We start from the raw sequence: 13,419 nt of genomic DNA, 5'->3' as shown, positions 1-13,419 counted from the left end.
CAAATACTGAAACCAACTAAACCACAGAAAATACACCTAATAAAAATAAATACAATTGTTAGTAAATAATAACATTATTAATGTGAACTAAGTGATCCAACGGCACGTGATGATCCAGGTGTTGCATTGTCGAAGCTGCCCTCCTCGCAGCCTGCGCCCACCCCCTGCTCTTTTCCATCTCTGAGACAGGAGTCTCAGTTGGTTTGGGACAGTCGGTTTAGGCTGTTCCAAAGTCTGTGAAATATAGAAAACCGATACTGGCTCAATTTTTCTTTTCTTCCAAGCACGGGGATGCCGCCCCCCATTAAAATTTGCGCCCCGGGCAATTGCCCGTATTGCCCAGGCCCAATACCACTACTGCATTTCACTGTCAATTTGACCATCTACAGCCAATGGTCACATGACTGGACTGCGTGGCTCCTCCCGCTAGCCCCTCCCACTGGAGTCAGCAGGAAGTACCTGCCGGCTCCAAGAAACCAAAACCCCATAGACTTCAATAGAGAACTAAACAGCTATTACTGTCATTTAATTGATCAGAATAGCTATTCTGGATCTGATACATTTTTTTTCGGTGGTACAAGCTATTCAAGTTACAAACCTCTATCCATCCCTCCATCCATCCCTCCATCCATCCCTCCATCCAGCCCTCCCTCCATCCCTCCATCCATCCATCTGTCCATCCATCCATCCCTCCCTCCTTCGGTCCATCACTCCATCCCTCCAACCATCCATCCATCCATCCACCCCTCCATCCATCCCTCCCTCGGTCCATCCCTCCATCCATCCCCCCATCCCTCCATCCCTCCATCCATCCATCCATCCCTCCCTCGGTCCATCCCTCCATCCATCCCCCCATCCCTCCATCCCTCCATCCATCCCTCCATCCATCACTCCCTCCATCCCTCCCTCGGTCCATCCCTCCATCCATCCCCCCATCCCTCCATCCATCCCCCCATCCCTCCATCCATCCCTCCATCCACCCATCCATCCATCCCTCCATCCATCCCCCCATCCCTCCATCCACCCATCCATCCAATTTAGAGTAATTATTGCACCTATGCAGCATGTTTTTGAAGCATGGGAAGGGGCTGGAGTTCCCGGAGAAACCCGGACATGCATGGGGAGAACATGCAATCTCCACAAAGAAAGGTCCTCGCAGGTCACTGCACCACCGTGCAAGCCCATCAACAGAATCATTGCTGTTGTGTTGATGTGAGTTTGTTACAGTGTTTACAGCGGACAGATAATAATTGAGGCTCAATCTTCAGATCTTCCAGACTGAAGGCACAGTTGAAAACAAACGCTGCTTTACAGTTGCTGTCCAACAGATGGGGCCGTAAAGCAGCCACTGATAAACCGACAGTGTAAGAGGTTATTCTGTGCTTTGATTTGATGATAAACTACACATCAAGGACAAAATTATACAGAAATGTTAACGACAAACAATCAATTTGACCAAATCTGGTTTATTTAAAATATCTATGATAAAAGGCAATAGATTCCCTTGTGTCTCAAATGAAAGGTTTTCTGGTATAATCCGAAAATAAAAAATACTCTGTGTATCAAAGGAGAATCTGTGGATATAAACAGAATGTGAAAGATGAAAAATAAAGTTTTGTTTATGATAATTGTGCTCGTAAAGCTCTCAGCGGTAATCCCACATGATTTTCTGCAGAATTTCACACAAGCACACACAGACTGCACATTTACAAACAGGTCAAAGGGCATCTGACGCAACTGGGGCACAACAGCCTGTTACCATCTGCAGGGAACAGATTATTACTTTTTTCTCTTTGTGTGCATAATTTTATCACGTTTTTCCTGATCTGAAAAACCTCTTTTCAGACGTTCACATCTGGATGGGTCCATATCTCACACTGACAGCATTTCCATGCAGATGGAAGGCAGAGAGATCCAGATGATCCTTCCTGACACGGTTGTCATTACACCTGACGGCTGGATGCGTTTGCAGCATCAGTCCTTTGCGTTGGCGTCTGCTGCTGCTGGAGTATTCGGGCTCACAGGCCTCATATGCAAAGCCATGGAAAGCTGCAGTTCTGGATGCAGATATGAATATTTCAAAAGATTGTGACTGCATTTTTCAGAAGCTCTAATTCAACCCAGCCTTGTTTGGCGTTTTGTTAAAACATAGCATGACCTCCCTTGTTTTCACGAATTCCTTCTTATTCCTATGTTTTCATCCTTTCGTAAGAAAGGCGATAAACAAACGTCACAATCTTTTTTAATCTGAAAGTCACACAGAGAAACTGCCTGAGGTCACGTCGTCATCAGTCAACTCAGTGGAAGCTGACAACTTGGCTCCCATGTTGCCGTGGCAGCCAGTGCCCCCCACCCTTTTGCATGTGATCAGTCTGTTGCCATAGCAGCCCCATGGAGCTTTCCTGCCAGTCAGTAGCAGAGAAGATGAGTGAACCAGCGGTGCCCCCACCCAGAGAGGCCTGCGTGTCTTCATCTGTTGCCATGGCAGCGTAATAGCGTTGTGGATAGATTCGGCATGGCAGGGAGTCAGTTCCTTTATTTTCCAACACATTATATTGAGCAGAGTTTGCCCTCACTCCTCGCCTACAACACGGCGAGCAGACAGAAAGAGCCGAGGGGGAGCGACGGTGAATCTGAGCAGAGATCTGGAGCCGAGCTGAGCGTAGATGTCCTCATCGGGTGTTAATTAGCGGGTGGAGATGGTGCACGTCAAAGAAATAAGCCGTGCAGAGAAACCTGGGGTGGACTCTGCAGCTGGTTCACTTCCTGATAATGTGAGTGGACATGCAGAGTTTTACAGTGAGCCAGATCAGGTGGAGCCGGTCACACGTGCTGCTGAAAGGAGTCTGGAATTCAAATTCTGCAGGACGCAGACGATCCAAAAATGATCTGAAAACACGTTTGAGAAGCACAAACAAGACTTTTGAATTTAAAGAGAAAAAACTGTTTCAAACCCAAAACTTCTGGACTTATATTCAAGAGCATTTCTGCTTTTGGACTATAGGTCAACAGTTTAAAAGGAGAAAAAGTTTGTCTGTCTTTTTTTCCAAAAAAAGATTCAGAAGATTACTTGTCTACATTTAAAGAAATATACTAAATCTTAACATTTAAGTATTTGGCAGAAACCATCATTTGGTGTCATGTCAAAGAGAAATAATCAATTTCTTCAGAAAAGGCAGGTAACATGCAAAATTCATCAAAGTAAAGTTCTGCAGATGTTTTCCTTCAGGAATGTAAATGTTCTTCTATTCACGAGAGAAGACAGGAAACATTTATGACGTACAGAGGCCAAATTATGTTCTACTCCCAATATTCTGAGTCCAGACCATCGAATATGATCTAATGATATTCCTTCATCATGGATGTAAACTGCTCAGTTGGCTGCATTCTTCATCACTACTCATTCCTACATCCACGCCAATAAATGGGTTGAGTTGAGTTTGATTTAGCTCACCATTTTTGTTGTACCACTAATGTTAGCTTGAGGGTTTGAGGGGCTGAAAGCAAGTGGGAGAGAGCATGAACTGATGGATGATGGGATACCAGTGGAGGCTTACTTCCAATGTCACAGTAACGCCCACAATTTCCTATGAACTCCTGCCGCTCTGCAGAAACTATGTCCCAGGAAACGACACAGCTTTATTTTTAAATCTTAGCTAAAAACAACATAATAATGATTAAATGGCCTCTGGGAACTAGGGCTGGGTTGATAAAATCGATTAATCGGTCTGACTGGATTCAAGCTCAATAAATCAATGATCGATCCATAAAAGTATAGATTGATCTTTTATGCCTTTTATTTTTCTGGTCACCTAATGAATAACAGCAGTAAAGCCAAAGTCCGCTCACTTGCTAACGTATAATAGAATTTCCCATTGGACGGCTAATGCTAACGCTTGTTTGACCTTAACATTGCTGACTAAATGAACAGCTTTATAGACTCACAGGCAGGAATTTTCAATAACTATTTTAAGGAATTGTTATTTTAAAAGTAACCATTTTTGGTCTAAAGCACCTTTTTCTGCTCAAATCTTCTGGATTAAAGTGTAATGCTAGAGCGAGAGCTCCACCTAGTGGCTAGGCGTGCAAAATAAATCGGAAATTTATCGTCGTCGCAATATCAAGCTGTGCAACACGCATGTCGCAAAAGTTCGCGAAAATTGCAATGAATGGTTTCCTTAAATGTGCTAAAACAATCTTATGGCAGCTTAAAGTATTCAATGAATCAGATAAATCCATTTATGCATTTGACCAATCGGATGGACACCTTCTCGTTTATTTATGTATTTTGGAGCTCTCCTATGTTAGATGTTGACCTATGTAGACGAGGGTCATTTGGACTATGATTCAAGTTAGGTTGAGTGTTATTTAAGGTAAATTAAACTGTTGCAGTAAAATGGAAATCATGTTTTTGGTTGTTTTGATATTTGTTCATATACCGCAAGTCATATCGTCATTGCAATATTGATCATTAACATCACATATCGCAAGTTTTCCTTATATCATGCAGCCCTACCAGGGGCCAAACTGAAACGCCCTCCAGGAGAGGCAGAACATTTATTTTGGTAGTATGAATCAGTTTACAGACTTTACAATGTTAATGATCTGCACTTTTTTGTTGGAGCCTCTCTGTTTGAGAAATCATGTAACCCTGTATGTGTCACGAAGGGGAGGTTGAGGGAGTACCCAGATGCAGAGAGGAGGAGGTAGAAGATACAGGTGAACAGGATCTTTAATAACTTAAAGTCCAAAGAAAACCATAATAAACACCACTGCAGAAGGCAGGCAAACTCGAAACTCCAAAAACACAAGAACTGGGGGGTATTCCAGAAAGCAGGTTATGCTAGTTACCACGGTAAGTTTGAGGCTAAGGAAGCGGATAACATCAGCTATCAGTTCCAAAAAAGGAGGTATGTGTGAGGGTATGCTTAGTTCCCATAGCAACTCATGCTCTGAACATAACCTGGTCTGGAGCAGGTTTAATTGAAGGTTAGTTTGTTTTCAGAGAGGTGAAGCAGCATGGCGTGTCCATTTGAAAATAATTTAGTGGAAGAAGAAGCTCAGATAATAGCCTATGGAAGTTGGAAACATAAACTTTTTTACTTTAATCTAACTTAATTATTTGCTTTAGATAAGATAAATCATTTTTTTAGTTATGTTAGCTTAAAAATAACACGTAGTTATCAGTTGTTTTACTTTCATTCAAATTAATTCAATTAAGTAGGTGTAACTTAGATGCTGCTGTTAGATTGGCACTGCAAAGAATTGTGGGATACCATTCCCTTTGCCTGTCTGGACGGATTTGGGTTTAAGTGTGGGTTTTTGACCAAATGTGTTTAGTTGTTTAGCTGTTTTACTGTGTTTTACAGAGTTATTTGTACTGTTATATTTAATTCTTTCTGCACCATGAGTGAGAGGGAGGGAGAGAATGATGAGTTTATTTAGCACCACTACTGCCAGGTGATGTAATGTTAAAGTCAGAGAAACGGTTAATGACATTCTGGTTCTTTTTGCGACTCCATTTTGTTTCATTCATTTTATTGTTATAAAAATGAGCATATCTGCCGGCTCAAACTTAGACATATGAGAGATCAAGTACCGGTAGTACAATAAATTAAGATGGAAAAACATGTAATTGAATTAGAGTAATATGACATTTAGTTAGATAAATATGTAAATTTGAGTTGTGAAAAATATTGAGTTGTTACCAATTGAATTCATTCATTTAAGTTGGATATAAGTTGCATATATATATATATGTGTCACAATGAAAATAGAAATGAGATAGAAACTTGTGCATTTACTCTGTACGTTATTTTTCTTCAAGCAGAAACTCTTTCTTTTGCTGATGATGCAGCCGTGTTACTTTCTGATGGTTGTGTAATCTTCATACGCCGTCATTAAAACCTCAGACTCCGTCTCACTGAAGTATAGCGCTCTCTTTTTTTCTCCACGCGTTTCCATGGTGACTCCGTAAATCTGAGAATGTCTTTATGCACATGCCGTGCACGTGCATTAACCCAGGGTTACCAAGTCGAGCATAATTACCCATACCCAGAGTAAGCAAGTTCAGGCGAATTTCAGCCAGAGTTCAGGGTTAAAGTCAGGGGAGTTTAAACATGCTTTCTGGAATACCCCCCCAGGAGAACATCAAACTAACAGCAGACTACAACAGCATAACATCAAATCAGACTATGGACCAGTACAGGAGGAAGGGAAAGACAGGACTTAAAAACACACAGACAAATGTATGGAAGTGTTTCTGGAGCATAATTAAAACTAAAAGTCAAAACCAGAAATGCTTTTTTCTTTTCAAAATGAAGCTGCATTTTTTGACTCAAAATTAAAAAAGAAAAAGCAATCCGCCAAACCGCTTTTTCTTTTTGTTCTTCAAGATTGCTTATTCTGTCACTTAATTAAATTGATAAAGAAAATGGTATTTGACATTTCATTTTCAAAAAGTTCTGTAGTAAATGTGTAGCAAAATTCAATTAAAAATATCTAATTTGATCATTAAAATGGATTAACAGAAATGCTTTTTCATTTCCACAATTTAACTGCATCAAATGACTCAAAAATAAAATGCTTTTTCATTTTTTTCTTCAACATCGCTCATTCTGTGACATAATTAAATCGAAAATGCAAAGAGGGGATTGCATTTTCGTTTTCACATCTTTGTGGACTGGTGTGAACTCAATCACCTTCAAATCAATGCCACCAAAACAAAGGAGATGGTGGTTGACTTCTGCAAAAAGGCTTCTCAGTGTCCTTCAGTCGTCATTCAGGGACTGGACATCGAGAGGGTGGATGTGTACAAATATCTGGGTGTTCTCATCAACAATAAACTGGACTGGTCAGATAACACAAGGGTCCTGCTCAAGAAGGGCCAGAGTCGCCTCCACCTCCTGAGGAGACTGAGGTCCTTTGGTGTGTGTAGACCACTACTCAATACCTTCTATGAAACTGTCGCTGCATCAGCAACTTTCTATGCTGTGGTCTGCTGGTGTGGAGGAATTAATGAAAGGGACAAAAAGAAACTGGACAAGCTGGTGAAGAGAGCTAGCTCTGTCCTGGGCTGTCCCCTGGACTCTGTAGGTGAGAGGAGGATGCTGAGCAAGCTGTCCAGCATCCGGAACAACCCCTCTCACCCTCTGTATGTAACAGTGAGGACCATGAGTAGCTCGTTCAGCCAAAGACTGCTGCACTCCCAGTGCAAAAAGGAGGTCCTTCGTCCCAACAGCAGTCAGACTATACAACAACACGGTCTAGGACTGCTGAAACCGCTGCTGTTATTTAATTATTTAACTTGTTGTTTATGACGTGTACTTTTACTTCCACTTTCTATTATTACAATTTTATTCTTACTTATTGCTACTTTGTTTTTTTCTAACTGCTATATTTCTTGTTTTGGCTGCTGTGACAACTGAATTTCCCTCCAGGGATCAATAAAGTCCTATCTTATCTTATCTTATCTTATCTTATCTTATCTTATCTTATCTTATCTTATCTTATCTTATCTTATCTTATCTTATCTTATCTTATCTTATCTTATCTTATCTTATCTTATCTTATCTTATCTTATCTTATCATAAGCATAAGTCAATACCAGTGAGCATTTCCAGGGGGGAGGCGGGGCGATTTTAACTGTCAAATTAGACATTTCTAATTGAATTTTGCTACACATTTACTACAGAACTTTTTGAAAATGAAATGTCAAATACCATTTTCTTTATCAATTTAATTAAGTGACAGAATAAGCAATCTTGAAGAACAAAAAGAAAAAGCGGTTTGGCGGATTGCTTTTTCATTTTAATTTTGAGCCAACAAATGCAGCTTCATTTTGAAAATGAAAAAGCAATCCTGGTATTGACTTTTATTTTTAATTATGCTCCAGAAAAACTTCCATACAAACCAGACAAGGTGTCAACAATGAGGGCAGTTGGGTATGGAGACCAAAGTAAAACTCAATGTAACAACAAAACAGGAAACCTTTCAAAATAAAACAGGAAACCGAAACTCAAAACATGAACTAAAGAGAACACAACACAAAAGCAGAGAAACCTAAACCGTAACCGTATGGTGTTAACAATCCCATTGGTTTATTATTTCACTAATAATATTGACAGTATGTGACTTGTATCAGATTTATATGAATATCTTCAAAACATAAATACACTATTAATGTATTTCTGTACAAATGTATAAATCGTATTTAAAATTCAGTTGACTTGAATCCAAGGCTGTGTCCGAATTCCCACCCTACTCCTTACATACTCTGTAGTAACGTCCACAATTTCTGTAGTTCCCTGGATATTAAAAGCAATTCAGACGCCATGCTCAATGATTTTTTTTCCAATGGCGAACATGCCGTCATCGATTTCACAAAGTGAAAATCTCATTGATATGAACGTCTTGCGACGATCTTTTATGAATCCACTGTGTTTTGAAGATGAAAACGTTAATATTTTATTTAAAAAAATATACATTTAAATATATTTTCTTTGTAAAAATTGTTCAAACACAATGCATTGTGGTCTATATTTGCCATTCTAGTGAGCATCAATGCGCAGAGACTTCTGGGAAATTTCTAGGGCACTATGTGCACTATGTAGTGAGTAGGGAAGGAATCCGGACATTGCTTAATTGATGTGATTGAAGGAATAAAAAAAACCTGAATTAAATTGATCCAGACTGGTGAATCAAATCGATTCTGGAAATTCTTGGTGATTCCTCGTCCTAGTGGGTACGCTTGGAAAATAGACCAAAAAATGATCAGAGTGGGACTTTAATGATATCATTTTCAGCACTGAAGTAAAGATACAGATATATTTTTATTAAAAAAAAATTGTAACAAAACAAAAAAAGGGCCATGTTGTGTGTTACATATTAAAGAGAAACAACACAACTGATGGAGTGGAATCTGCTGTGTGAGTAATTCAGACCAAATTACTTCTTGCTCCTTCATCTTTTCTCTCTAACTGGACCTTTCTATTTGTGTTTTGCTTCCTTAAACTTTCCTCCAGACCCAACAAAGCTGCCCTCTCTGTTCCATCCATTGACTGTGTTTTGCTGAGTGGAAACAGGCAGCACAGTGTTGTCCAGCTGTGCAGACAGCATCTCTGTTTATGAGGTTTTATGAGTTTTTTTTTAAGTAGGTGATTATAATCCTCCATATATATATGTACATATATGTACTTGTGCTCTAAAAGACAAATGTAAAGATATAAGTTTAATGGTTTTGTCAGATGATAAAGAACACGTTCACCTCCATCTCCATCCAAACACATTTGCAGACAGAGGTGATGACTTGACCTTGAAGAAGCATCAGCACAGAGACAAACAGTCCTCCACTTGTAAAGTTTATAAGTTGAAACTCCACCATTAAAAGACTGCAGTCAGCAGGAATGAATGATTCTCTGAGTCCTGACAGCAGCAGCATAAATTCCCACAATAGAAAATGACACGGTCTGTTCAAGGACCCGACCTGATGCAGGTTATGAAGGACATTCAGTGTCGTGCCAGCAATGTTGCTGCTCAATTTTAACTGGCAGGAGATTTCTGGCTTTGATAAAGAGGCTGTAGAAGAAAGAAAAGAAAAGGAGAAAACCATCTCTTATTTTGAAAAATGACTGTTCAACCAATAAAGTAAGACATTTTCTGAAACTGACTCAAATGTAGCAACAAGTACTATAAAAATAACATTAATTATCAGTAGTTGTGAACGTCACAATGCATTTTTCAGAGGAAAAGAACTCCGTGTCCACAAAAGGGGTTTAAGATCTGCCAACAGACGACATCTAGAAAACTCCAGAAAAGAATTTATAATTCTTTCTTTAAATGCATTTTCCGATCCTTTTGTGAGTGCTGGCAGAGCTGCAAACAATATTCTACAACATTCTTTCCTGAAAGGTTGAGCCTGTTTCTCTGCATTTGACTGGCATGGGCCATAAGCTGTTCTCTCTACCATCAGTTTTCCCACATCGTAGGGGGTCCTCAGCACATCATTTATGGATGGAAAAGGAGGAACTGGTTACCCTTAAACCAAATAAAGAAGGATTCTTACAAAAATGAAAAGTCTTTTTTGTTCCAGAGTTCAGCCTTCATCAGTCAAGCATTACTGAGTCAACACTGCCTCACTGCAAAAACTATGTTCATGAGGCTCTGAGGTAAATCTAAGGGTATGTTCAGACTGGAAACGTTTGTTGGTCCGGACCGAGCCTGCTTAGTTCGGTCCGGGTCCAGTCCCGAGCCTGGCGTTTAGTCTGTATTCAGACTGCCACCTACCGGACTTTCCTGTTTCGATTCAAAGCCTGTAAAAAAAAACCATGTGACTAAAGATGTCTTCAGTCATTGGCCAGGAACGATGGCGGGGCAAAGTAATAATAATAATAATGGATTGGATTTATCTGCGCTTTTCAAGACACCCAAAGTGCTTACATTGTGTCCATTATTCATTCATTCCTCATTCATACTTGGTGATGGTAAGCTATGGTTGTAGCCACAGCTGCCCTGGGGCAGACTGACAGAGGCGTGGCTGCCATTTCGCGACTACGGCCCCTCTGACCATCACCGGGATCATTCATACACATCCACACACCAGTGGAGCCACACTGGAGGCAAGGAGGGTGAAGTGTCTTGCCCAAGGACACAATGACATTTTGGCTGGTGGGAGCGGGGATCGAACCGCCAACCCTTCGATCATTGGACGACCCGCTCAACCACCTGAGCCACTGTCGCCCTGTCTTTCGCCGTAATGAAAGACAGAATAATGGAAGTCACGTTAAAGCACGTTAAAAGTTGTTTTAATGAGCTGTCATTCATGGTTGTCTTATCGTTTGTTACGGTTTCAGTCACTTTGTGTTTTGTTCCTTGATTTCCTGTTTTATTTTGTAGTATTTCCTGTTTTGTTGTTGTTTCGAGTTTTACCTTGCCCCATCAGTCCTGAGTGTTTCCACCTGTGTCTTGTTGCCTTGTATGTATTTAAGTGCTGTCTTTCCCTTCCTCCTGTGCTGGTCCATATTGTATATTTCCCCGGTTTCGAGTCTTTCTAGTGTTTCGAGTTTTGCCTGCCGTATGCAGTGGTTTTGGTTTTGTCTTTAGTTTTGTTATCAAACCCCGTGCTCCTGCATCCTCCTGCCTCCTCTCCTCTCTGCGCCTGGGTACTTCCCTTTACCCCCGTGACATCGTTGCTTTGTTACTCTGTTTGCATCTCATAATGCCCGGCTGCGGTGGCCTTTTTGGTTCAGTTGTTCCGTTCCGAGCACAGAGCCCATTCAGACTGAGGAAACTCAGAGCGAACCTGAGCTCAGTCTGATCTGAAACGAACCAAGTCCACCTCGAATGATGGTTTCGAGATCGTTCCTGGTCCGCTTGGACCTGATCTGCTTCACTCTGAGCGAACCAAATGTGTCCAGTTTGAATTCATCCTAAATCTGTGATTTCACAGTGATCAAGTGACGGTCCCTCCTGAGGAGGTAGTATTATAGTGTGGGGTCATCTTAAGGTTCAGCAGTGTTGTGTACCTGACGCAATGAGGTCGGCTAAATCCAGAATGTTTTGCGTAATCCCATTATTTTATCTTCTGTGTAGACAGAAATCACAAAACCATTAAAGAGCCAATATCCTGCTTTTCTTAAGCTTTTAAGAGTAAACAATATCCAGATATAGGATCATATTTTTGGCAAATTAAAGAACCATTTTTTCATGAAATGAGTTATTTTCACAGCTCATTTTAGGACGACTTGATCTCTGAGCTCCGCTTTTCTCTCCTATTGTTCCTAAAAAATCAAAGTGTTTAGCCGATCATCGCTAGCTCCACGGAGAAAGTGGGCGTGTGTGTTAGCATGAGGGCAGAGTTGGCTGCACAGACTCTTCCTGGAAGGTGCTGTTCCTCACTTTGTGATGTCACAACTTGAGGGCCCGCTTGTTTTTGTGGATTGGGAGGGGCTGGTGTTCAGAGAGCAGGTTTTTAGAGAAATACTCAGAAACGCGTGAATAGATTAAAATACCACTTTGAGGTCGATTTTGGTGAGGAAATAACTTTATTATACACTTCAAAACTCAAAAATAGGTTTTGTATGATATAGGCACTTTAAATGTCACTTATTGTCTTAAAAACTCTGCAAGAAAGATCAGAAAAGCAAATAAATCCTGAACATCTGCAGATCATGTTTTAGATGATCTACAGCTAAATCCTTCTGAAAACAAAGTCAACACATTACCACCAAAAAAGATTCATTGGAGGGTGCTCATTAGCACAAACAAATGTGTTGTGTTCCGCCCTGCCAGAGCTGATAACACCGTTCAAACAAATCGCTCAATCAGTCAGTGACTACCACCCCGCAGCTCGGAGAGAGCTTCAGGAGACGCCGTCACCGGACTGTTTGTTCTCTGTTCAATGTGCAACCTGCTTTGCTGCTCGCTTCGCCTCCACTGTTTACCTGTTCTGCCATGCAAGCCTCCAGAGCAGCAAAAGGTTATACCGACAGAGAGAATACAGTCTGCTGCTCATGTTTCCAACCTCCTAATATTCAGTTCTAATCCTGCCCAGAATCTGCTGGAAAAACCAATTTATGCATTGTTTGTTCTAAATCACAAATAAGCCTTTGTTAATTCTAATGATTAGATTATGTAACTCTCCCCAATCTCTGGAGTCTTTTCACACACTAGTTTTCACATGCTCTCACTCTGCCCAGTGAAGTCACACATTTCGAAAAACGGAGGCATGGAACGTCTTCATGTCCAAGTAACCCAGAATGTGGAGACTAGAATGTTTCCAGCAGGCTGGCAGTACGTTTCTATGAAGAGCGGCTTCTTCTTTGTCATCTTCATCTCTGCTTTTAAAGGACGGCTCCCAACAGTTTCCTCCAAATTTCATCCCGGATTCTTCCAACATAAAGAGCAGGATTTTCATTTTCCCCTTCTCCTCCCTGCTGCAGGCCCAGACTAAAACGTCACATCTTCCCAATTCTTCAGTTCTCCACTACGCTTTGCCAGGCTGTGCTTTTTCTGTTCATCAGATAGGAATTGATGTCTGATCTGCCACGGGCATTCCTGCCATTATGGGCAAATCAGAAAACGTTGATGCAATTATTTCCTTCATGTAGGACATTTGAATTGGGGTTTTTTCATAAATAATGTCAGATTTGAATGAAAAGATCTTGGAAATGGTCTCTGTACTGCGGAATAAAGATCAAGCAGCATGCAGTCCACGGAAGAACCCATTTCCCTCAGGAGCTGAAGCAGCAAAAGCAGAGCCAGAGGAAGAGTACCGGAAAATATTTACCATCATCAGACAAGTGAAAACTTACAACCCGTTTGAGCTGAAGTTTCTGTCATTCTAATGTGAAAACCTGCTCCAGTCAGCACTTTTTTTCCGGCAGTCTAAAGGAAAATGGAAACCGGCTTTGTAATTAATTC

The sequence above is a fragment of the Oryzias latipes genome, chromosome 17, assembly GCF_002234675.1.
Source record: "Oryzias latipes chromosome 17, ASM223467v1".
NCBI classification, from domain to species: Eukaryota; Metazoa; Chordata; class Actinopteri; order Beloniformes; family Adrianichthyidae; genus Oryzias; species Oryzias latipes.
The sequence above is the reverse complement of the archived record's forward strand: the minus strand, read 5'-3'. Positions refer to the sequence as shown.